This window comes from Mesoplodon mirus, assembly GCF_964341445.2.
Source record: "Mesoplodon mirus genome assembly, chromosome: 7".
NCBI lineage: Eukaryota > Metazoa > Chordata > Mammalia > Artiodactyla > Ziphiidae > Mesoplodon > Mesoplodon mirus.
Window position 1 is genome coordinate 101,275,620 of NC_138983.1, and position 25,583 is coordinate 101,301,202.

The window sequence follows — 25,583 nt, forward strand, 5'->3', positions numbered from 1 at the left end:
CATTCTGTAGGTTGTCTTTTTGTTTTGTTTATGGTTTCCTTTGCTCTGCAAAAGCTTTTAAGTTTTATTAGGTCCCATTTGTTTATTTTAGTTTTTGTTTTCTTTCCTCTAGGAGGTGGATCCAAAAAGATATTGCTGCTGTGAAAGAGTGTTCTGCCTGGATTTTCCTCTAAGAGTTTTATAATATCCAGTCTTACACTTAGGTCTTTAATGCATTTTGAGTTTATTTTTGTCTGTGGTGTTAGAAAATTGTTCTAATTTCATTTTTTTACATGTAGCTGTCCAGTTTTCCCAGTACCACTTATTGGAGAGACTGTCTTTTCTCCATTGTATAGTCCTGCCTCCTTTGTCATAGATTAATTGACCATAGTTGTGTGGGTTTATTTCTGGGCTTTCTATTCTGTTCCATTGATCTATATTTCTGTTTTTGTGCAAGTACCATACTGATTACTGTAGCTTTGTAATATAGTCTGAAGACAGTGAGCCTGATTCCTCCAGCTCCATTTTTGCTTTCATAGTATGCTTTGGCTATTTGGGGGTTTGTGTTTCTATACAAATTTTAAATTTTTCTGTTCCAGTTCTGTGAAAAATGCCATTGGTGGGGGCTTCCCTGGTGGTCCGGTGGCTGGGACTTCACCTTCCAATGAGGAGGATGCAGGTTCGATCCCTGGTCAGGGAGTTGGGATCCCACATGCAATGCAACCAAAAAAAAAAAACCAAAAAAAACAAAAACAAAAACATAAAACAGAAGCAATATTGTAACAAATTCAATAAAGACTTTAAAAATGGTCCACATGAAAAAAATCTTAAAAAAAGAATTCCACTGGTAATTTAATAGGGATTGCATTGAATCTGTAGATTGCCTTAAGTAGTATAGTCATTTTGACAGTATTGATTCTTCCAATCCAAGCACATGGTCTGTCTCTCCATCTGTTTGTGTCACTTTCGATTTCTTTCATCAGCATCTTAGAGTTTTCAGAGTACAGGTCTTTTGTCTCCTTAGGTAGATTTATTCATAGGTATTTTTTCTTTTTGATGTGATGGTAAATGGGATTCCTTCCATAATTTCTCTTTCTGATCTTTTGTTTTTAGTGTATAGGAACGAAAGAGATTTCTGTGTATTAATTTTGTATTCTGTGACTTTACTGAATTCATTGATGTGGTGTATCACACTGATTGATATGAGCCTGTGAGCCATGGCCGCTGAGCCTGCGCGTCCGGAGCCTGTGCTCCGCAACGGGAGAGGCCACAACAGTGAGAGGCCCGCGTACCACGAAAAAAAAATCATAAAATGGGGCTTTCCTGGTGGCACAGTGTTTAAGAATCTGCCTGCCAGTGCAGGGGACATGGGTTCAAGCCCTGGTCCAGGAAGATCCCACATGCCGCAGAGCAACTAAGCCCACGTGCCACAACTACTGAGCCTGCGTTCTAGAGCCATTGAGCCACAACTACTAAAGCCCACGAGCCACAACTACTGAAGCCCATGCACCTAGAGCCCATGCTCTACAACAAGAGAAGCCACTGCAGTGAGAAGCCCATGCACCACAACAAAGAGTAGCTGCCATTTGCTGCAACTAGAGAAAGCCCACACACAGCAACAAAGACCCAATGCAGCCAAAAATAAATAAAATAAATAAATTTATTTTTAAAATCATAAAATATCATAACCATCTTCTTTAGTTTACTTAGTCCCATGTAATTAATTCTTGTTTTGGTTGATCTTTTGTTAGAAGTTTTATGAAACCATCAATTTCTCCATTAGGGTTTTGTAAATTCTTACTCAGTTCAGTGTAATGATTTGAAATTCATCAGAAACTTGTGTTCTAGAATACTTGTTAGATCCTTTTCCATGAATTTCTCTGAACATGAAACACATTTTCAGGAAGCTTTTGTCAAAGCATCTGAGTAAAACCATTGTCTAAGTAATAAAAGACAAATATCCATTACTAAAAATTTGATTCATTCTAATGGAATTGACAAGAAAATTTATCTCTGTGACACAAAACATTTAAGATAATAACTAGAATTATGACTGATAACATTATACTAGGACATATCCAATTTTAGGAATTTCATATACTTTCGAGAACATTTATATTAATAACATTCACCCTTATGATATAACCTAGAGTTTATGATCATTTATTTAGCAATGCTTCCCATGTAAGTAACATACCAAATAAGCCTAATGAGTTTCATAGCTCTCTTTTCTAATAAGATAAAACAAATCTTTTAAGGTGTTCCAAGGGGCCTCTGGAAAACCTGAACGTTATTTCCAGGTCAATAAAACTTCATTTAGAATTTGACTTGGGGGAAAATCTACTTTTTCAAAAATAAAAATGTTTTAAAACACTTTGTCAAATATGATCATATGTTACTGTGAATTAATATTTAGTTATCAATTTAATCAAAGTGACAAAGATTCACATGTAAATACAGATAGTTAAATAGTGTAAAAAGACAGCTCTTTTAATATTGAAAGCACTCAGTTTTTCTTCAAAATTATCAAAGATTCATAAAGACGAAATGTACAATATTTGTTTTGCTAGACAGATTAAATTGAATGTAAAAAAAAGTCTTTGTTTACAATTTCTCATTAAGAGCAGACCAATAATTAAGAAAATTTTGCAAAAAGAGAGAAAAAACAAATTTTAATTTTCTACCAGCTTACTTTGGATATTAAAACTCAATCACTTTATTAAATTCATTCCAATTTTAGACCTGACTACACATAAAATTCCTTTCTAAAGATTCCTTTTTAACAAACCTCTTACAACTTTCTCTGTCCATTTTGATTTGTCCCTTGTTCTCTTTCCCATTTAGAAGTTACCAGCTTTAGGACAAAAATCACTTAACAAAGTTTTTACATTAACAAAAACATCTCCATACCTTACACTTTTTCTTACCCCAAAATATATTCTAATTTCCTTATAATTCCTAGTAGCTTTAACCACATCTATTATTTACAATTCTTAATCCTTTGAAGCTTTAATTTTTTTGTAAAGATAAAGTTAAAAATTATGAACTGTGTAAGTATTTTGTGGCTTGGCAAACTTATAAATACATTTCATAATTTCTAGAAACATATTCTACTTCATAGTACAAGCTTTTAATGAAGCACAAGACATGTTTACTAATAGAACCAAACATATTTAGTGTGTAATAAGAGGTCAAAAGTAGGTAAACTTAGACTCGTTCAGCAATTAATATTTCAGTATTTTGTCTTAGTTGGAAATGATCTAGACATTCAATTCATTTAATTTAACTTAGCAAAACTCTAAGGGTACAATTTATCAAAGACATTTAGAAAACTATTTAAGTTGACATAGCAAAAACAATTATTGCTAAAAAAAGTTTACCTAAAAGAATTCTTATCTTATGTCTATTTAATTAATTTGTTCTTAACAATCACTCAGATTACTCATGACAATTTCATAAGATGTTAAAGTAGTGTTAGCCATCATCTTAAATTATTATTATTATTACTTTTTTCTGAGAAATTTTGTAAAAGAGATAACATGAGCTTATTTGACTTTTAGTAAAACTACATAGCATAAAGCTATTATACTTAATGCTGATAACTCTTAAGATATGTCTGTATTAATTAAACCATTAAACCTGAACTAGATTTTACTTACCAAAAATTATCCTAGATCATGTGAATTTGAAAAATATTTGTATTCGTTTTTGTTATATTTTTGAGAATTTTTATATTGCTTGTTGGAATAAATTAAGTTTACTCACTCAGATAGCTACAGCCTTTTATTATTTATGGAGAAGACTTTTAAGTCTTCTTGCCCTTTAAGTGTACTTGCCCTTGATAAACAATTCTAAGGAGACTGTGATTTAGAGTTTGAGCAAGAGAGGGTTTTTCTGGTGGTTTTTGTTTAAAAAAAAACCTCTTTCCTTTTTTTCTTTAAATTTTAGTTTCAGGTTCTAACAATTGAGATAATCTGGGCTCAGTCTCAGGCAATGTGGCTGTGTTTACATTTCAAAGACATGGTAAGATTTATAAGTTTAAGGGACAGAGAAAAAAGTGTAAATTTTCTTCTGTGAGTTTTGGAGTGTATTTTTCTATTATCATAAGTTTCAGGGTAATTATTATTTTAAAAACTTTTTCTTCTTAAGTACAGGACAATTTTGCTCCAATTATCCTCAACTTTTATAATATCTACAAGAATTTGAGAGGAATAGGTTTCAGGGTTGGTGAAGATAAATGGGCCTTGACTTGTTCCTAAGTTGCATTTCTGGTTTTGTAGAGATTTGGAAGACAAAGATAATTGTTTCTATTAGCTCTTGAATATTGGCTTCCAACTGATCTTTTCCTAATTATTTGTAGGAGGGCCTAAGGAATTGCTGAGGAGATGGGGCAATTTTTAAAATTTTTCTTAAAAAGGGGAATTCATGTTGGATCTTTAATTTCTGTTATTTCATCTTAATAACGATTCCCTAAGGCTAGCTGTTATACATGATTTTTCCTTTCAATTTGATCCTTCCATAAATATCAATATGACAGCTGTTTATGATGAGAGCTCTCAAAAAGGGAATCTTTTAAATACAGCAAATTTAAAGGATCCATCATCTGGCCATTGAGGAGTAAGACCTTTCATTAATTTCAAATAGTGACTCAAATCAGTAAGCCTTTTTATGGAACGACCCAGAGGTAACTTTTCAGGCTTAGAATAAATCCTTACCATGGATGAAATAAGCATACTTTCAGATGGAGAGGGCACGGATGATATAGCCCCTATAATGTGAAAATTCATTTCCAAGGATAATCTAAGAAAGCAAAGGCCTTCATTGCACAGGCAGTAAGGGTGGTATAATGCAAACTGTGTCCCTGGTCTCTCCTGGGAATTTGAGGCACCTCTGATCCCAAACCTACTAATCTGTGACATCAGGCACATGCTGCTGGAATGGGACTTTTCCAACACTAACAAGGCAATGAAGGTTGAAACAACAAAGGCCCCTTATGGACTGGGTCCCCTTAGGACAAACTCCTCTGACAGCTGGCACAACAAGACTAGAGTGTGCTGTTTATGACTTTGTGTCTCAGAACCCCAGTCGATTCAACTGGTTACCAGATGCACCCCAGTAAATACACCATCCAGATGGTGGAGACCAGAGAGAATATTCTCACTGGACAAAAAGTCAAACTCTCAGGACACAGAAAAATACAGAAGGAAAAATCTCATCCAGTTTTTATATAGAGGACTGACAGCAAAGTTTGTCTTAATAGGCACTGGACTGGAGAGAACTGGTAACTCACCAGTCTGTGAGGCTATCTCAAACAGCAGGCTTATAGGGCCTATGCCTGTATTCTGCCCTATGGTTCTTTCTTCTTATGAAACATGACTCAGGAGACAGAGACAAAGAAAAACAGTGACTGTCTCTGGGAGGAAAGGATTAAGAAAAACTGAGACGAGATTACTCGTTTCCAAAAACCAGATTTTCTATGTCACAAGGATCTTGCTCCATAAGTATTTTCTTCTGCTAATCTAAATTTAGAGATAGAGAAAAGGAGACTCTTAAGCACTTTCCCTCCCACCAGACCTTACAGGCCTGGGAAGTTGAGGAGAGAAGAAATTTTACCTTCTGCTGGCCTTTGTCATGTGTCCTAGGATCTCTCAGCTGCAGCAGTCTTGTGGTGGGAAGCAGGGTTTAGCCAGCCTCCTGGTTGTCTTGTCAGCTGTTGAGGAGGAAGAAATGTCCCTGCCAACCTTCTTGAGTTAAAGAAGTAACAAGGTTTATACAGCCTTCTTGACCCTGCATTCCCTATCTCTGGTGCTAATGATGTCTTTCTACCTCCTGGTACAGGGAGGGCACCATTCACATGAGATATTAATTTCCTGCTTTCATGGAGACAGATAGGAAGGTCAGTGTGTCTCTCTTGCATCAGTCATTTCTTCAGTAACTTTAATTCAAAGTAATATTCCACTGAGGCATATTTTGGAGCATCCTGCCCTGGGCACCAACAAAGTCAAATGGTTTAGAGAGAAAGCAAGTCCCTTTGTCAGCACTGACCTGTGCTCATGGTGATTGTTATTCCATCTCCACAATACCACTGGGCTGGGTGCTCAAGAAACAGAGCTGTGAAAACATGGCTCCTGTCTCTTATAATTTATAGTACCAATGTTTCAAAGAAAAAATTTTATTTAGTGCCTCCTTTGTGTTAGACAATAATGCTGGTATATTTTCAAGATATACAAATAATAGAAAGAGACATGTATGGTACTTGAATTGTAGTGAGACATTAAAAATTCCCCCCCCCAAAAAATCTTTTTCTTTATACTTATAAGGAAAAAAAATGTAGATTCATTTTGGATAAGATAAAGAAAATTTATGAAGTGATAAATCTAACCTGAGAAAGTAGAAAAGAACACAGTACACAGGCTCTGAGCATTCTACTCACAGAAAATATTGTCCTGTTCTTTTGCAATATGGACTTGTTCCCCTGTCCCTATGTCTGTCTCTTCCCCTCTCTGTTTCTGCCCCTCTTCTCTCTCTCCCTCACACATACACACATTCACCCCCCTACAAAAAAACCCATTGACTAAATGCTAATTGGCAGACACTGTGCTCAAACTGAGGCTACAGTGGTGAGTTAAAAACAGAGATAATTTTTCCATCCTCATCAAACGTATATTCCAAGATGGAGAAAGTGAATACTAACCAAAGAGTCACACAACCATAATATTGCAACCACAACGAACAACCATAACCGCTGAGTTAAGCTAAGCAAGCCACTATTGTCAGCTTTCTCTCAACCCTCAGTAGAGTGTGTTCCACTTAAAGGCCTTGAGTAAGTCACTATTCTGTTGAGAAAATCCAGGACATTTCTCAGTCTTCCACATCTGAAATTATGCAGTTTGGAATGTCAGGAACAAGAGTGAGGGGAAAGGTCATTCAGAACTGCAACTAACCAGTTTCTCTCTTTCTGACTGCTGCAATAACCTCCTGGTCTATCCTGTGTTTACTCCCATTCCTCTGGCCTGTTCACAGAGCTGCCAAAGTGGTCCCTTAAAATTTAAGCCCGATTGTGCCACTCTATACTCAAAATCATCCAGTGAATTCAATTTAATTACAATAAATCCAAAGTTCTCACCAAGGCCTCAAAGTCCTTTTTGATCTGTTCTCCCCTTCTCCCATGTCTCTCTTGGCCTCATTCCTACCACTCTCCCCCTTGTTTTCTGTAATCCAGCCAAACTTGCTTCTTCTCCAGCTTTTACTAAAACACTACTTAGTAGACAAACAATTTAATTTAAATTGGGCAAAAAATTTAATAAGACACTTAACCAAAGAAGATACAGGAATGGTAAATAAGCAACATTTAAAAATGTTCAGCATTATCAGTCATCAAAGAAAAATTAAAACCACAATGCAAATAACTTCACATCTACTAGAATGACTAAAATTAAAAAGATTGATAGCATCAAATGTTAGTAAGGATGGAGAACAACCAGAAGTCTCATACATTCCTGAAGAAAATGTGAAATGATGTACTACTTTGGAAAACAGTTCGGCATTAATACAACCCCCTAATTTCACCCCCTAGGAATTTAAATTAGAAAAATATGTCCACACAAAATTTGTACATGAACGTTCATAGAAACAACTTTATTCATGATTGTGAAACTGAGTAGGATCCTGTGGGGCCTTCCCAGTGACAGACTCCCAGTGTTCCCTGCTTCTTGTTTGTAGAACAAAGCTTTAGTCTCCTAGGCCTCCCTTGATTTCCAGAGAGCAGTTAATGATTACAGAACTGACAAAATTCAGAAACAAAGGAAAAGCAGTCAAGCAAGAAAAGTAACAATAGATTGAAAAACAGTGTTGTCTATATCCCTTTCTCCTCAAGGGATATAGATAACAGTCTGACACATATCCTTGATGTGGTGCTCCAAGGACAATGGTGCTTCAAGGACAAAGGACAACCCTTTCTGAAAAAGTGTCAGCGTTACACCCCTTATCAGACCCTTAATTGCCCTCCCCACCATGTTGTGATGGTTATGAAATTCCTGAGCCCAGCTGGGAGATGAGACCTGTCCCAAATAAGAAAAGGCATCTTCCCTGTCCCACTGCCACCCTATAGAAGGAAAGTATATGTGCCTCGACCAATTAGTAAACGAAATTTTCACCTTGGAGCATTCCTTTGTTTTCTGGCTATAAAAACTGATCAATAGCACATGTTTGGCGTCCACTCCCCCAGACTACTAGGAAGTCAGCCTGCTGTTCTGGCAGAGATACTTTCCTCTAATAAAGTCTATCTTCTTTACATTCTGCCTTGTGCCTGGAAATTCTTTTCCAACCCACGTATGGACCACGACACTTGAGCGTTTTTTGTAGACACTAAGGCTCTCCACCTGATGGAGGATTTGACTACATGCTGATCACAAGCATGTAGGTCCCAGACTGGTTGGAACAAGAAGGCTGATGATTAAGGTTCCCAAAATATCACCCTGTCACCTCTCCACCAACTAATCAAAAGAATGTCCATGAACTGATAATTCACCCTGAGACCCTCACTCCTAATGTTGTCTTTAGAAACACTTGCCCAAAAGTCTTCAGGGAGTTTGGGTCTTTTGAGCATTAGCTGCTTGTTATCCTTGCTTCGCATCCTGCAAATAAACACTGTACTTTCCTTCACCACAACTGGTATCAGTAGATTGGCTTTGCTCTGCATTGGGTGAGTGAATCTGTGTTTGGTTTGGCAATAATTTGGGCAACCATGAAGGGGCCACCATCCCTAGTGGGCATCTCAACCATAGCACACTGGCCCCTGACCAGTGGCAGCTCATGGATACTACTCAGCAGCTGCTTGAGCACCTTTGTCTCAGAGATGGCCCTGAACACTTGCCACTGACCAGGCATCATTGGCCCATGGCACTTTTGATTTCTCTGGTAAAGGGAAAAAGACACATGCTTTGCTGGTTGAGATTTCTCTAGTAAGTAGTGGAACTAGTGTGTGATAATACCAGGGTATTCATTCTCTTAGCCATTTGGGTCTGTCAGTGGCTAACCATTTGGTGGGATTTTCCCTTTTGGGCTGAGGAGTTTGAAACCCTGAGACACTACATTTGTTTGTTTGTTTGAGATTTTAAGATTACCAGCCATAAACAACTGAGAATGGGTAATCAGAGCTCTGTTTCATCTTATATTCCCTACGGTGTATTTTGCAGAATCGGGAAATTCTTAGCTCTTAGTTTCATGGGCTCGTACCCATGAAAAGGAGAAGGTGATATTTTTCTAAAATCATGTGGTCACAGTATTCTTTAGGCTCTGGAGAATAATGACCCAGATGGGGCACTTTTTGACATTCTAAAAATTGTTTTTGCGAATGAAAAAGCTGGCTTGTTAAAAGTATCTCTTCACTATTCTGACCAGAAGGAAACAAATCTTACTAGGAGGAACTTACATTTTTCTCCCTGTGCCTTTGAAATGTAAATGTTCTACCCTGGGCTCTAATGTACTCTCACTCACTCTTGTCTATACCATCGCCAATTCCTGAGACTGAGGGGGGAAAAAAGGGAAAAGAGTCCTTTTTAAACTCAGGCAGGAAAACTGTGAGATCTCTGTTTGTCTGGAATGTATGTATGTCCATGTGTACATTATAAATATATCTCTTTTCCTTTGGATGGTATTATCAAAGTTAGTTTGTAAATGAGCTCTATTTAATTGACTTAAAGGAAATTAAGCACTTACAGAAATTCTCAGAAATATAAAAGAAACTAACTTGAATGAATTTCAGATTCATGTGATCTGAAAAATATTCAATATTAAATTTGGGATAATGGCTGACTTGGTCTAATGTCTCATAAAGTTTTCTTGGGTAATCTAAACATAATTTTTGAGAACAAGTGAATAAAATAGAGGTAAATGAGACAAGAGTTTTTAGGTGAACTCTGGGAATAATTATGTTTTAGGAATGTCTACTTAAAAATAGCTTTTCTGGACATTTTAGTAACTTGAAATTTTAGAGTTTAACTAAATTAAGCTAAATGATGAGAATTCATTGAATATCGAGGTCTTTTCCAAATAAAATAATATACTGAAATATTAATTACTAAACATTGGCTTCCTTTTACAGAGAAAGTAAAGATATTTAAGACTATTAATAAATATGTTTGGTGTCACACTGAGACATTTTCCATAAGAAAGCACATATTTTTAGAAATTATAAATAGCATTTATTTATAAATTTGCCAATCTACAGAATGCTAATGTAAAGAACAGCTCATAATTGCTTACTTCTTAATTTTCACTAGGAATTTAGGTTTTTAAGACTTGAGAATTCTAATTAAATATGTAATTAAAGCCACTAGAAATAATGAGAACATTTTAGTATACAGGGTAATAGGATGTGTGTTTTCATTAAAATAAGGTATGAAGAATAGGAATTTATTTTGTTAAAGAAAAAGGAAGTAATTTTGTCTTAAAGCTGGTTATTTCTAAATAGGAAATAAAATAAAGGGCAAGTTAATATGAATATAGAAAGTTGTAGATTTCTGGGGAAAAAGTAATCTTTAGAAAGAAATTCTATGTGTTGTCAGGACTCACTAAGATTAGAATGAATTTAATTGAGTAAATGAATTTTAAGATTAAAAGTAAAGTGGTACAAAAACTTAAAAATTTTTTCTCTCTCTGTTAAGAGAAAAAAGTTTTCTTGGAATATTGATTTGCTTTTGATTACAGATGGTAAATTTTCTTTACCTTTTAAATAATCTGTTATAACTTTCCGTACTTGATTTTAAAATCTTTCATTGTAACTTTGGTTAAATGGATAAGCATTGTTTCACAGTGATCTGTAATCCTATTTGACCAAGTGTCTTGAAACTTTTTAACATTTTGGATAAACTTCTCAAGGATAGAATCCTAATTAAAGATATTTTGACCTCTGGATAGCTTTGGGATGTTTCAGAGGACCCCTAAGTCATCTCAAAGAGAGATATTAAACTAATTAGGATTATTTGGTATGTTATGGGAGGCACTGTCAATTGATTAGAGATAAATGTATCTCCAACCTTCTTAGGTTATACATTTAGATTATACTAAATATCATTAATATAGATATTCTTATGTTATATGAAATTAAATAAAATTTCTAAAATTTGAATATGTCAAATTTGTATGTTACAGAAGTAAACAAATTTTTTTTGTCAATTGCATTTTAACCAGCTCTTTAACTGTGTCTTTTTAAGTCTTTTTTATCATTCATAGATGCTTTTGCAAAAATGCTTCATCTTCAGGAAGATTCATACTAAAGACTTTCTGACAAGTGCAGGTTTCTGATAACTTTCAAATCATACCATTGAATTGGGTAAGAAATTAAAGAATTCTAATGGAAATCCCGATGGTTTCATAAAGGTTAAGGCTGCAAACTGTAAACAGCTCAAATGTTCATCATCAAGTGAATGAGTAATTCACATCAGCAATAAAGGGGAATGAAATATTAATATACATACATGGATGAATCTCAAAACATGCTGAGTGAAAGAAAACAGGAACCAAATACACACTGTTAGATTCTATTTATGTAAATTTGAGAATGGGAAAACTATAGTCACTGAAAGCAAATCATCATATCACTTTTGTAGGAAGGTGAGGATTGACCACAAAGGAGCCTAAGGAAACTTTCTGGGTAATGGACATTTTCTGTATCATGATTGTGGTAGTGATTACACAACTGTATATACTTGTCAAAATGTATCTAACTGTGCTATACACTTAACATGAGTGCTATCAGTTGTATGTAAATTGTACCCCAGTAGGGGTGATTAAAAGGAAATATATATTATGTATGACATATAAATATATGTTTACATATATTACATATACATCATGACAATAGAATAAAACATGTTCTTAGTGATTAAATTGCCATTTAGCCAACATCCAGAATGCCAAACATCCTTATTTTTTTCTTGTTTTTCCTTTCTCTAACCTTTCAAAAAGCATCATTTTTAATAGTCACATCAACATTGCTGATTAGATTTGCAGTAATTTGAAAACACAGAAGACATTCCTTTTAAAAATATAAACAAAAGCTTCTTTCATCTGCTCTCTAGATCTTTTTATTCTTATGCCACATTCTTTACACCAGTTGACCAATTGAGTTAGGCACTCATTTACTTTTTCACAAATCTTTGCTGTGTTTCTGCTAGTTCTGCATTAGGGACTATTAAGGAGGAAAACCACTGACACAAAATGGTTTCATTTGTGCTGAAGCCCACGATACCATGCATATATTTAATACCTAACCTACTTGCAATTTCGACCTTCACCAGAAATGTTATCTTAATTCTGAAATCTGGAATCTTCTGGTCAGCACCAATGTGGTAATCTATCACAGGGGCCCTCTCCATCTCCCCCAACCCAAGAAGAAGAGGCAATCTGCAAGATAAAACTCAAGGCTTCCCTTCCCTACAAAGAGAAGATAGTACTGGTCCCAAATAACCTTTTTTTCTTTTGCTAAGACTTTCTTGCCCACCCTCCTTTCTATAAAAACCTTCCACTCTGTGTAACTTCTCAAAGTGCTCTTCTATTTACTAGATGAGATGCTGCCCAATTCATAAAGCATCAAATAAGGCCAATCAGATTTTCAAATTTACTCAGTTGAATTTTGTTTTTTAACAAGACATGACCTTAAACAAGATAAACATTGGCCCTGTTTTCATCTCAGGTGGCCTCAGCCTGCAGCTGCTTGAAGCAGGATTTTGGTTCCTGGCCAGAGATTGAAGTCAGGCTGGGGCAGTGAAAGCACTAAATCCTAGCCACTAGACCACCAGGGACTAGTAGCCAGTGACAAGGTCCTGGCCTGTCTGCTGTGTAGAAATGAATTTCCACAGAGATGGAAAGTAGTGAAACAAGTAAAGTGTTTATTAGGAGGACAAAGAATACATGTGGATAGACACATGGGCGGGCTCAGAGAGAGTGTTGCGCTCGCATGGTAGTTTGAATCACTTTTATGGGGAATTTCTTCCAGGTTTCCTTTGACCAATCATCTTGCTTTGCCTGGTTCTGAGTCCATATTTGGTATACCTCAGGGTCCTCCCGTGTTCATGTGCATCTCTTAGCCAAGATGGATTCTAGCGAAGAGGCCTATGGGTATTTGACATCACTTACTATGGGGTGGTGCCCTCTCCCTTTTTGACCTCCAAGGAACCCTTCTGCACATGTGTAGCTGGGAAGGTCTCCTTGACTACGAGAATGAGGAATATCTAGTCTTTTATCTCTTATCTGGGCAGGGCACAGCCTCCTTTCTCGATTGCCCTGTTATTGATATTTTGGAGTTTCTGTCCAGAGGGAATGAACTCCTGCTGCTTACCCTGGGGCCCATCTATCTCCTGCCTCACTTTCACAGAACTCACAATCTGCTGTGAGAGACAGTCAGAATATGAGCACACACACACACAAATAATTTTAAAGCCCGATAGATTTGAAGTCAATAGAAAAGACATTGAGGGCTTCCCTGGTGGCACAGTGGTTAAGAATCCGCCTGCCAGTGCAGGGGACACGGGTTCAAGCCCTGGTCCAGGAAGATCCCACATGTCGTGGAGCAACTAAGTCCGCGAGCCACAACTACTGAGCCCGCATGTTGCAACTACTGAAGCCCATGAGCCTAGAGCCCGTGCTGCGCAACAAGAGGAGCCACCACAATGAGAAGCCCTCACACCGCAACGAAGAGAATCCCCTGCTTGCCGCAACTAGAGAAAGCCCACGCGCAGCAATGAAAACCCAATGCAGCCATAAATAAATAAATAAATAAATAATAAATTAAAGAAAAAAAGAAAAGACATTGAAAAAGAAATGGGCCTCCTTTTGATAAGGAAGTCAGAGGTTTCTCTGTAACTTCTTTTGAGAACAATAAGCCATGTCTTTTCCTTCTTCTACATTTTCTCTCCCCACTGCTGACCCCAACAAAATGCTGAAGACAGAATTTGCACTCAATAGATTACCTTTTAAATTGATGTAAAAGTATAAAGTATATTTAAGTGCATTAAAGTATGGAAGGGCATACATTTGGAGCATAAAAGCTCAGTACCTGCTGGAAATATCACATAATTGATGAATATAAAACTAATTATATAATAGGGAAATTAAAAAGAAATTTCAGGCTGTGTAGAGACTAAATTAAGAGAACAATATCATATATAATAGCTGAATATTTTGGCATTTGAAATTGGAATTTAAAAAATAGATAAGAGAGGAAGAAATAGGAGTCTTAATTAATAACTGAAGGACAAAGGGGGGATAGGTAGCTTATTTAGCTTATTTCTGCCTTTTTAGTTGCAGAAAATATCAGTTTTGAAACCAGATATGGTTGCCATGTATTAGTTCTGCACAAAGTGCTAGGATGAGTTTCCCCACACCCACAGTTTGGGGATAGTGCTTTACTCATAACTCATCTTTCATGCATTTGCCTAAATTCTTGTGGAATACAGCTGGACTTGCAGCTCATAAATGTGACCTTTGGATGTGTTTTAAACACTACTGAACTCCATTTTAATTTTACATAGTAAAGCCTCTGGGCTCTATTTACTCTTTCATTATATAACATTCATTTATCTTATGAAAAACGCTGTGATTCACCGTTGGTCTAGCATTTTTTTTTTCACTTATTTGGATGATTTTTAGAATCCAAACTGTATTGTTATTTATCTTGGAAAACAGAAACACTTTCGGGAGTCAGTTCTCTGAGTCCCAAACCCCTCACCTGACACCCTCTTGTGGTGCTGTGCCCTGGGGGGAGGATACAGCAGGATCTGCAGGTGGAGAGGCCTAGACAGCTGAGGGTATTATGTGTCTGGTTTATCGTCAAGATCAGTCAAGCCCCAAATTATAGTGTTGAGGGAGAAATTTTTCACGTAATGAGGTATGGGGAAGTCATTTAGGCTTATACATGGTTCAGTGTAAACTCTGTGTGAACTGAAAGAGCCTGTCAAGCACACAGAGCACATCTGCTTTAACCATTAAGGAACAGAAATGCCTGATTCAAAAAGGAGGATAAGTGACTCCCTTCTTACGATGCCCGTGTTCACACCCTCTCGAAGACGAGGCTCCTTTCCCACGTGCCAGGATCCCACTGTCTCACTAGACATGTCCTCAATCTGTCTCTTTTGAAATCTTCAAGGAATAGACCCCTGTCATGTTGGATGTATGTTCTTTGTTCTGATAAAGTAGAAGACTACCATGCTTCAGTGGAGAAGTTCCTTAGAGCCTTTTGAGGGGCTGCCTCCCAGATTATAGCCCTCAGCTTGGCTCAAATAAAACTATTTTCTGTTCCTATTATAAATTCTTTATTATTTCCCTCCACAGTGTGTTATTCCTTATGGAGTCCAGCTGTTCTAGGCTGACACCAAGCCACCCTGAAGCAGCCATCGTGTCTTCATTGCCTCTTTCTCACATCTGGGTCCTTGAAGGTTGCTGAGATCACACTTGCTTGTCTGTGTCCATGGAACCCAGGGCAGAGCCCAGGTCCTCCCACCAGGGCCCTGGATTCTGGTACCAAACCCAGGAGAAGGTGTGCTCTAGTTATATCAGCCTCACCTGGCACCAAGGCCAAGATCGTCATGTGTTTTTTCCCAGACTTCTTCTGTGGGAAAGGGTTTTGGGACGTTTTGTTTTCCCTAGTTCACCCTAGAGAGATGCAAGGAGGAAGTCTGATGCAGACTTTCCAGCTTACAAACATCTGAGGGCTGTGTCTCAGGTCAGGATCAATGTTCCCTTTTCCATGGGCATTCAAGTCAGTGAGGCAGCCTGACTTGAGGGCCAGGACTCTGCCTCTGTAGTCCTGGAGGTGATGGCTGAGGGCTGGGGACAGGGGCGCTGCGGTTCTGCCCAAGGGGAATTAAAGGCCAGAAAGCCCTGGTTTCTGCAGGAGTCTGATCATCTCCTGGAATGTATGCCAGTTAACATGTAATTTCTTTATCCTATTTATTCATTATTGTTATTTCTCATTGTACTTTGGGACTCAATTTTTTATTGTTATAGAAATCCAGTGTTTTCAAAGATTCTCCCTCAAGGATTCTACTGTTAACATTTTTCATTAAGAGAAATGCCTGTCTATTCCAATCTTTCTTTCCCTCCATTATTTACTGTGTCTTTTCTAGGTCTTGTCCTTGTCTCCTGGGCCACAGTCAGTAATGTCTCCACTTATGTATTCTGAGTGTGTGATCATTTGGTCCAAGGGATTCTGCTGAATGAAGTATAAATTCTGATATCTTTCTCTTGCAAACTTTCAAAACCTACAAATAAAATGAAGATATGGGCAATATAAAATGAAAATATGATTTTCCATTCTTATTAATATCTATCTCTATATTTCAATAGAATTCAATTATTGGCCCCTGGTGACTATATTTTTCAAAAGAATTCCCTAAATAATTACCAGGAATTCACTACTCCAATGTAATGTAGAAGATATTCTTAGTGTATTCTTCAAATTCATGTTGATGGAATGCTCAAGTTCCCTATATCAAATTGAGCTCCTATATTCCCTCTGAATAATAAAACTAAGATATGTTTGCTAAAGATTGTTGAAAAACAACATTTTAGCTTGACATGGACAGTACAAATACAGTATCACTAAGGGTGAAAATTTAGTATATGTCCTGTGGACTACCAATTTCATGTTCCACAAGCACAATCTAACCGTTTAAATACAGAATTATTTCCTAATTCTCTATTATATAAATCTCATTATAAATAACAAGCATTTTAAAAGCTTTAAATTTCTAACTATAGCTAATTAATCTGTACCTTTTTTCCTCTATCAACAAAAATTGACTTTCATGGTTAACTCAGTTAAAAAATAAAACAGCACAATAGGAAAGAAGTAAAATATCTCCATTGCCTACAATATATAATAATATATATAAATATGCTGATGACAAAAACGTGGGTCTGCTCTCCCACGTGCAGTAAAGCAAATCTACTGACACCAGGTTATGGTGAAGGAAAGTGCAGCGTTTATTGCAGGTGCCAGGCAGGGAGTTCAGGTCAGCTAGTGCTCAAAACACCTGAACCCCCTTTCCTGATGGGTTTCATGAAAGCATTTTTAAATACCAGGTGAGAGAGGGGAATCACAGGGTATGTGATCAGCTCCTGCACAATTCTTTGGTTGATGTGAGGTAACAGAGCAGTGTCACAGTGGTTAACATTATCAATCCTCAGGCTCCAGTAAAAGATCTCCTACTTAAAACAGCTTTAAAAGTTAATAAAAATAAACACTAACTGAGTAGAGGGAAGGTGTCCTCAACTTCAGAACAGTGTAAAGTCAGCAAATATCACAGCTGGTACACCCCTCGAAGAGACTGATCTGGACTGGTTGCAAGTTTTAAGAAAACACATTTGGGTAAAATTAACTCTGCACTTAAAAAAATTGACTCACAGGTTTTAGGTTTTCTCAATGCTCTAAAAGTACTTCTCTTTCCTTTCCAAGAAGGGACTTTCAACCTCCCCCAAAGTAAAAGGGCAGTGCCTCTTGGATTGCTTTCTCTCACTGAACACACCGAAGAAAAATTGCATCATGTTGGTGTCTATCTGAATAATGTGCTCAGGGCTCTCCCTGAGTCATTGCATGGTTCTCATTTGCACGTGGGAGCCAATGGGTCTAAGTGCAGGCCACCACAAGATGTGCCACTATGGCATGTGGATTATTTTGAGCTGAAAACAATCAAGGCCCAAGACTCAGGAAGAGCCTTTGAAATTCCCCCTTATTGCCTAAAATAATTTAAGACAGGAGGCCTGTCCCAAGAAGAAGCTATCACTAGAGATAAATGTAGTATAATACTAGGTGTGGTAGAACAGGAGGAACATTGAAAAGCCCATTTGATCAAAATCCTCTCTGTGGGGCTTCCCTGGTGGCGCAGTGGTTGAGAGCCCACCTGCCGATGCCGGGGACACGGGTTCGTGTCCCGGTCCGGGAAGATCCCACGTGCCGCGGAGCGGCTGGGCCCATGAGCCATGGCTGCTGGGCCTGTGCGTCCGGAGCCTGTGCTCTGCAAGGGGAGAGGCCACAACAGTGAGAGGCATGCGTACCGCAAAAAAAAAATTCTCTCTGTGGCTCATTGTCTTTGGATGGATCAGCAAACATTTGTTTACCAAACATTAACTCTTTTTAACTTCCTGTGAATTACCTTACTTCCCCTTGAAATTTCAGACCCATACCTCCTTCTGATGCCGAAATTTGGCCTCTGTGCACTGGTATGGAATCAAATTCGGGGGCAGAGTTTGGGTGAAGTAGAAAAGAATAGGTTTATTGTGTTGCCAGGCAAAGGGGGACACAGCAGGCTAATGCCCTCAAAACTGTGTGTCCCAACCTGGGGGGATTTGGTGAGGAGTTTTATAGCAATGGTTCAAGGTCAGGGTTGCTGATAAGGATTATGGTGTGTTCAGGGCCTGCAATCCTTTAATCTGGCCTCAGGTGGTCTCCTGATGAGCTTCTATGCTTCTCAAGGTTATCAAACCGTGACCTTCTCTCTAGAATGAAGGATGCTTCATCAAGTAGTTAACATCTTCCATTTGTTGGGGGTTTTAGTTCTGTAGAAGAGCTCAGTTATTGGTATATGTTTCCCTTGAGGCAGAACCAGGATCTTGTCCCAAAGCTGCACTATTGTTTCTTGGCAGTTCCTCCCTTGTCTCTGCAGCCCCTCCCTTCCCTGATTAGCAACTATTTGACCCTACCCTTTGGAATTCAGGGAAGGTTGTGAAGGCTGAAGCCTAGTCCCTGCAAACAAGAAATGGGGGACACAGAAAGACTTTAGTGCCCAGGAGCCCCACAGGGTCCTGCTCAGTTTCACTTCTCTTTAGTCAAGAATATATATATGTCACCTTGTCTTGCTGTCTTTGGAATTCTTCATACTTATGTGAATTCCCCATGTGCACATAATAATTTTCTCTTGTTAATCTGCCTTATGTCATTTTCATTGCCAGCCAAAGAGCTAATGCTACCCAAAAACCTGGGTTTGCCTCTTGGTGGGTGTCAAGCTGAAAGGCACAACAAAAACAAAGATTGGGAGAAGAAAGGATTTGTCACTTGCAGCAAGTAAAGAGAACACCGGGGGTCTTTCCCAAAGCAGTGTCTTCCTGAACAGCAAAATTGGGGAATTTTTAAGCTAAGGGTATATGCATATTCATGAAGGGGTTTGGGTGGTCCACAGAGTCCAAGCTTTAGTGGACTGAAGTCATGAGGGTCAGAAAAGGTCAATATCATCATTCCTTATGTTCCCAGCTGATCAGGCTAATCTTTACCATTGAAAGAGAACTGGGAGTCTTTACAATTATCTTTGTTATTGTTACTTCTTTTACCTGAAAACAGTCCTTTGATTCTGCATTATTTTGTTCCCTTAAGATCATTAATTACTGAGACCCTTTCAACGGCAAGCATCCTGGCCAGGCTTACGTTGCAAAATGGCTTAGGCCAAAAATGAATCCTAGATATACATATTATTAAACTTTTGTTTTATTTTCTCCTGTTAATCAGTCTCACGTCAATTTAATTCTTAGACCAGCTAAAAGTGTTACCTGAAACATTTCTTTTGTTGAGCCAAAAGAGACAACCAAGCCAAAGGGCAGGAGAAGGAAGGCTTTATTACTTGCAGCAAGTAAGGAGAACACCAGGGATTTTCCCAAAACGGTGGCTCCTTGAACAGCCAAATTGGGAAAGTTTTAAACTGTCAACTGAAAAAACAAAAAGCACAAACTGAGAGTTGTGAGTTAAGTTTTATTTGGGGCAAAATGAGGACTATAGCCAAGGAAACAGCCTCTCAGATAGCTCTGAGGAACTGCTCGAAAGAGTTAGGGGGAAGGTCAGCATGTATGTGATTTTGGTGAAGGGGGACACATGGAATCAGGGACACATTTTGGCAGAAATTTGCTGCTAGTCACGAAATGGTGGCTGCTAGTCACAAGGAGCAGATGTCTCCATTAATGATTTTAGTGCTTTTCTAGATATGAGAAGATAAAAGAAACTGGGCTCATAAAATCTTCTGAAAATATCTATCTGAAGGCCTGTTCTGCCGGGTTTTCCCAGAGCATAGACTGCCTCATTCCTGATCTCTGTCCTGAATTCCATTCAGGGTGTGTTGAAGGTTGTGAAACAAAATTTATATTTTATGGCAAGACAAGAGAAATTTAAACATAAACTCTTCTCTGCCCTTTGGTCTCCTCTCTCCCCACACTGTGCATTGTGCATCTGCATTATACATTGACCAAACCTCCCCCATAGGCAGGGACACTTGCTCAACCATAAAGAGCAACATTCTCCTAACATCAACAAGACAACTCCCTCCTTAAGAGATAACATTTCTTCTTGACCTTGTAAGGGGTTACATGACCAGCAGGATGGCACTTAGATCTGAATTATGTAAACGTTCAATAACATGTCATTTGATGTACAGCCCTCGGTCTCAAAAAAAACTTATACACCTCCCTGGGTTTCTAATGGGCAGAACAGCTTTCAGAGTTTTCTGAGATGCTCTTCCCAGGTTATAATCCTCAAATTTGGCTCAAAGAAAAATTTCCAGTTCTCTTTTCGATCAAGTGATTACTTTTTTGTCAAGGTCAGAGACTACAGTGGCTAGTGACTTCATTCTTATAGAACCAGATGGTAAGGGACCATTTTATTTCACAAGATCATTAATTACTGAGCCCTGTTCAAGAGCAAGCATCATGACCAGGCTGAGATCACAAATGATTTAGGCTTAAAATGGCTTCTCTTATGTCAAAAAGTTATATTTGATTCTTTTTCTTTGGGGACCCCCTACTCCATTTGCCTACAGAAGGGCAGAGGAAAAGTTCTTCCTCTCTGACAGTCTTCATGACTGCCTGGAGAAACAATGATGGACTCAGGAGTTCTTCTCAGCCTCGATGTGCACAGAAATCTTTATGCCTATGGTAAAGGGGCATGGAAAGGAGAGGGTTCTCAATGTGTAGAAGTTCAGATGCTTTCAAAGGCAGGCAATGTGCCCTGCACTATAATGCCTGTTGGGCAGGAAGAAAGTTTCCTGTACCCTTCTAGATTTTTCTGGTTAGTCTAGGAATTAAATTGACATGGGACAGATTAAGATTAACAGGAGAAAATCAAACAAAATTTAATAATATGTATACATGGAAGAGACCCAGGAGAACTCAGTAAATCTCCCAAATGGCTGAAATCCTCACCTTAAATACCACTTTCAACTAAAGACAAACATGTTGGGTGTAGTGGTTTGGGACTTCAAAGGGGAGGAAGGCAATTCTTCCCCGGCCCTCATACCTGAGGTCACCATTCCTCAAGGGGAAATTCAGCTTGCACTGCAACTTCAACTAAAGAACAGTTCTTCGTGTAACACTGCCGGATACTGGAAGATACACTGGCCCCTCGGCCGACCGAAGGCGTTCCTTCATTGAGGCCGTTCGCTAGTCGCAGAACACCCTGCTTTAAAAAGTTGATTCAGTTTAGGGCACAGTGGGTAGCTTGTGTCTCTTTTACTTGTTAGAAAACACACGTATTTAGGCTGCGTGTCAATCTACACATGGCGTCTATAGCGAAAAGCCTGGTTTTCCCATTTTGAAAGTCCATTCTTGCAGCCGGAAAAAACCTGAAAAACACTGCTGTTGCCGTGTTTCTAGACCCTGCAGGCATGGCTCTGAGAAAAAAAAGAGTTTTCTCGAAAGAAAGAGGGTGCTTCCAGGTCCTGGGTGGCAGCTCTTCCTGCCCTGCTCTAGAGCTAAGGGGAATCTCAACGGGGGCCCTAGCCTCGACGTAAGGTCTTGATTTGGCATCCAGAAGGGTAGGCGTGAAGCAGGTTCCCTGAGGCCTTAGTCGCAGTTCTGCATTCGTTTAACAGCAGTAAGTGTCTAGAGACTCGTGGCCCCGTCGCGTCAGCACCAGTTTCAGGACAAGAACTCTGAGGACCCGCCGGCTCCCCTGGGCTTGCTGGGCCACACTCAGACCCGTAGGCCCTTCAGGGTGCCCCAGGGTAGGCCTAGGGAAGGGTAACACACTGCAGTCTACCTTGGGGGAGCTAGATGTTGATGTTCCAACTACCGGGTTTTTTTTTTTTTTTTGCAAAAACCCCTAAATACCCTGTGCCCTCCCTTACCTCTTCAGAACAGTCCCTCAGAGCTATCTGAGAGGCTGTCTCCTGACTTAAGTCCTCAGTATGTCCTCCAAATAAAACATAATTCTCAACTTTTAGGTTGTGCATTTTTTTTCAGTCAACATTTAATTGTATGGCTCATGTAGGTACTATGCCTAGATGTAATGGGATGAGCTGTAAATTATTAAAACTAGATAAATTCTGTCAGCTCTACCACTAGCTGAGATCAGGCTTTCTTCTCTGGATATTTCTGTCATAGACCTTGGCAGATATGGGGTCTGTGTTGGTCTTAAAATTCTTCTTAGAATTGTGGGGACTCATTCATTCTTTCAGCAAATTTTACTGCTTATATTCTATGTGTCAGTTACAGTGCTGGGTCTTGAAATACAGAAGTCAACACACGAAAATACAAGGATAAAACACATTTTCTACCATATTAACTTTTTTCATTCATTAATTCATCCTTAAGTTATTCAACACACATCTTCTTATTGAATACTGATGAGGGATCAAATGCTATGCTAAACACTGAGTATATAACTGCAAATGAGATGGACAGGCCCTGATTTTGATGTCACTACTATCTTTTGTTGTGCCATATAGTGGGACAGCCTCATTATTCCCTTTACCGTAAGTTTTGGTTTTTTTGCGCTACGCGGGCCTCTCACTGTTGTGGCCTCTCCCGTTGCGGAGCACAGGCTCTGGACGCGCAGGCTCAGCGGCCATGGCTCATGGGCCCAGCCGCTCCGTGGTATGTGGGATCTTACCAGACGGGGGCACGAACCCGTGTCCCCTGCATCGGCAGGCAGACTCTCAACCACTGCGCCACCAGGGAAGCCCTACCCTAAGTTTTTATCACAAATTGCTAATGAAAATAAAACTGTTAGTGGAGTTTCAACATGCATAGGTAAATGAGAACACAGAACTCCCCTTTCGCATGCCCCATTCTCCTCCTTCTAACTCCCTATGTGAACTCACTTTGTGCCAAGACCAAGATGTGCCCCAATAAGAACCAAGCTGATTTCCTCACACTCACAGGGGCTATTGCTCACTTAGAAGACTTGATGCTTAAGTTTGATAAGCAACTAGAAGACCATGGAGACAACCTATAAAAATGATTTGTCTTGGGAGAAAATACTACAAAGGGTTAATGTGCTGTTCCACATGTCTAACCTCCTGGGATTAAACCACAGGCACCAAGGTCACCAAGGGTACTTGGCAACAATGAGCTAAAAATGAAAAGAAAAGCATCATACTGTTATTGTATTCATCTTCCCCCAAGGCACTCTCTGATAAACACCACAACCACTAAGGGAATTGAGAACAGCTTCCTTGTGGGGCATCTTTTTCCAAGAAGTTAAATCATATCCAGCTATCAGCACACCTTACTTAAGGTGATTGTAATGTATGAGATTAAATGTTCCTACCTGATTGGAAAACTTCTTGTCCTCAATTCATTGGCTATACTGGATTATTTTTCTTGGGTCAGACCTTCAGACTTCTACCAGAAATCGTTCCTTTGGGGAAACCAGGCCTTCCCAGAAACTCAGGAAACTGAAATGGAGACAGAAAGAGAGAAGGAAATTATTTGGACATATAGACCTCAATTGTTTGGTTTTAAGTAAACGTCCCAGCAAACATCTTCTAAATGGTATAATAACTTGAGGGAAATTCACAGTTTATAAGTTTGTGTACTCATAAACTGAACATATTATGATAAGAGTACAGGTTGCATTTTGTGTCTTCAACTCAAGCAAAGACTTCAAAAAAGTCCCAGTTATCCTTTGTTCATTAAGACACAAAGAAAGGGCAAAAAGGGCAAGTTTCTAAGTCTTTTTCTTTAAAATTTACTTCCTTTCTTCAGTCTTCATCAAGATCTTCAGGAAATTAGCTTTACTAAAGTTAATTATTCATAAAATAAACATAGGAACCTGCAGAAGACTATTTCACAGAGACCTGTAATGTACAATATCCATTGCATACATGCACCATGAGCTTGTCTTTTCTAGCACTGGCATACACAAAACTCTGTGTGTGTGTGCACATGTGTGTCTTTTTTTTGTGATGGAGCCATAGGGAGAAAATAAATCTATTGGCTGCAATTCAGTGATGTAGAAAGATTTAAGGGTAAAGGAAAAGGCTACATCAAGTGAAGCAATAAAGTCATGAGGTTGTGCTTCCATAATAATTACAATAGCAGTCTTCTGTAACCAAGGGACAGGCTCCTCAAATTATAGTCACACCTGTTAGACCATCTGCCCATAAATTTCACACTATCATTAATGGAAAACAAATGGCACTGTCTCTCCTTCCCTTTATCCATTGGCCATTCTCATATAAATGATTTTTCTCTTCAAGGTCATGCTCTTTCCTATCTGTTTAAAAATATTAGGATTTAGGAGGAGTGATACATAATGTGCCATGCCTTGGTACTTGTACCAGTGATGGCTCTGTAAGGAGCACTGGATTGTTAGGAGGCTATACATTGAATTCCCCTAGAAGCAGAACCTGAGGCAATAATTTGAATGCAAACTGTTCATCTGGGAGGTGCTTCCAGAAAACTCAGAAGTGGAGTGGGAATTGAGAATGGAGGCATGGAAGGAAGCCAACAGAGGTGCATTACTGAATAAATTACTCCTGCAGGAAACTGCTGCCAGTACTTCAGGGGAGTTCTGTGAAACTCTATAGAACATGTCTCAGAGTTATCCCAAGAATTGGTGAGAAACTTGAAGTACTTATCTTCCAGTCCCCTCTGTCCTTGGTTGAAAGCTACACCCAGATACATTAACTCCTGTACATTTCTGGCCTGCCCTAAGGTGGATAATTGCAGGTGGTAGCATGAGTCTATCAGCATATACTGGAATGATGAGTGCTGGGGAGATATGAGTGGAGCATTGAAACCATCTAATACAGTCGGGGCAGGAGGTATTAATTATTGGCTTGCAAGTCCAAATGGGTAACCTTAAATTCCTGGGTTAATGGTTTTACTTTGAGGTATTTAAGCATGATGTATGAGTAAAAATTTCCTCTATTAAATCAAGTTGAAGATCCTAAGTCCCTAATCTTCTGGAAAACTGTGGGTATCTTTTTAACAGATTTTTGAAAAGTAACATGATTAAGATTTCAAACTGACCATCCATTCATTCATTCATTAACTCATTCAACAAGCATTTATTGAACACCTAAAGTATGCCATGGGTTAAACTGGGCACCAGTGTTACTGTTACTAAAATCATTATCGTGCCACCTAGAAGTCAATGTATTGTGACACTCAAATAAGAAAATCCATAGTTACCGTAAAAATTATTACAGAGTGATATAGGAAGACATGGTAAGACCTTAATTCATGCTGTGGACAGTAGTATATGGGGGATATCAGTAGGGCTTCCTGTAGAAGGCAATTGAAATGGATATGTAACATGAAGGAAGGGTGAATTTTTGAGGAAAAGAGAAGATAAATTCATGTTTGCCAGAAAATGAATGGTTAAGGATCAGTCCAGAAAA

General features: G+C 38.7%; 1 long non-coding RNA gene and 1 pseudogene across 3 annotated transcripts in view; both read right to left on the reverse strand.

Moving 5' to 3' along the window:
• Positions 1 to 25,583, reverse strand: part of LOC309808912 (centrosomal protein of 78 kDa-like) — an 823,590-nt pseudogene that overhangs the window by 150,204 nt on the left and 647,803 nt on the right. The window lies entirely within an intron of this gene.
• The window catches only part of LOC309807249, a 70,354-nt gene that overhangs the window by 26,803 nt on the left and 17,968 nt on the right, over positions 1 to 25,583 (reverse strand). For both annotated transcript variants that reach the window (XR_014294545.1, XR_014294546.1), the window contains exons 2-3: positions 23,507 to 23,633; positions 5,593 to 5,689 (exon numbers count right to left, since the gene is read on the reverse strand). This is a non-coding gene — a long non-coding RNA (uncharacterized lncRNA). The remainder of the gene's footprint in view (positions 1 to 5,592; positions 5,690 to 23,506; positions 23,634 to 25,583) is intronic.